This window comes from Colobus angolensis, unplaced genomic scaffold (assembly GCF_000951035.1).
Source record: "Colobus angolensis palliatus isolate OR3802 unplaced genomic scaffold, Cang.pa_1.0 Scaffold22, whole genome shotgun sequence".
NCBI lineage: Eukaryota > Metazoa > Chordata > Mammalia > Primates > Cercopithecidae > Colobus > Colobus angolensis.
In genome coordinates this window covers 809804-810519 of record NW_012115377.1, presented here as the reverse complement: position 1 = coordinate 810519, position 716 = coordinate 809804, and the positions used below count along the sequence as shown (strand labels likewise).

Below are 716 nucleotides of genomic sequence, written 5' to 3'. Positions count from 1 at the left end.
ACCCAAACTGGAGTGCAGTGGTGCAATCATGGCTCACTGCAACCTCTGCCTTCTGGGCTCAAGTGATCCTCCTGCCTCAGCCTGCCAAGTAGCTGAGACTGCAGGTGCACACCACCATGCCCAGCTGTTTTTTTTTTAGTAAAAATGGGGTCTCACTATCTTGCCCAGGCTGGTTTCGAACTCTTGAGCTCAAGCATTTCCCCAGCCTCAGCCTCTATAAGTGCTGGGATCATAGGAGTGAGCCACCACACCCAGCCCCTGTGATTTCTTATTCTGACTAGTGACCAGCACCTGTCACCCAATATTTGTTAAGCGCCGACTGTATGCCAGGCACTGTCCTTAGGTTGGGATACAGCAGTGAGTTAAACAAAGACCTCTGCTCTTGTGGGGCTCCTTGTGGTGGGGAGACAGAATGTAGACAAGATGTCCCTGCAAAACGTTCAGCATAGGGGCCGGGCTTGGTGGCTCTCGCCTGGAATCCCAGCACTTTGGGAGTTCGAGACCAGCCTGGCCAACAATGGTGAAACCCAGTCTCTACTATTTATTTATACTGAAAATACAAAAGTCAGCCAGGCGTGGTGGCAGGCACCTGTAATCCCAGCTACTCGGGGGGATGAGGCAGGAAAATCACTTGGACCCAGGAGGTGGAGGTTGCAGTGATCCCAGATCGCGCCACTGCACTCCAGCCTGTGGGACAGAGCGAGACTCAAAAGAAA

General features: G+C 52.7%; 1 protein-coding gene across 1 annotated transcript in view; it reads right to left on the bottom strand.

Moving 5' to 3' along the window:
• The window catches only part of ATCAY (ataxia, cerebellar, Cayman type), a 61104-nt gene that overhangs the window by 53155 nt on the left and 7233 nt on the right, over nt 1–716 (bottom strand). The gene's annotated exons all lie outside the window — the stretch shown is intronic.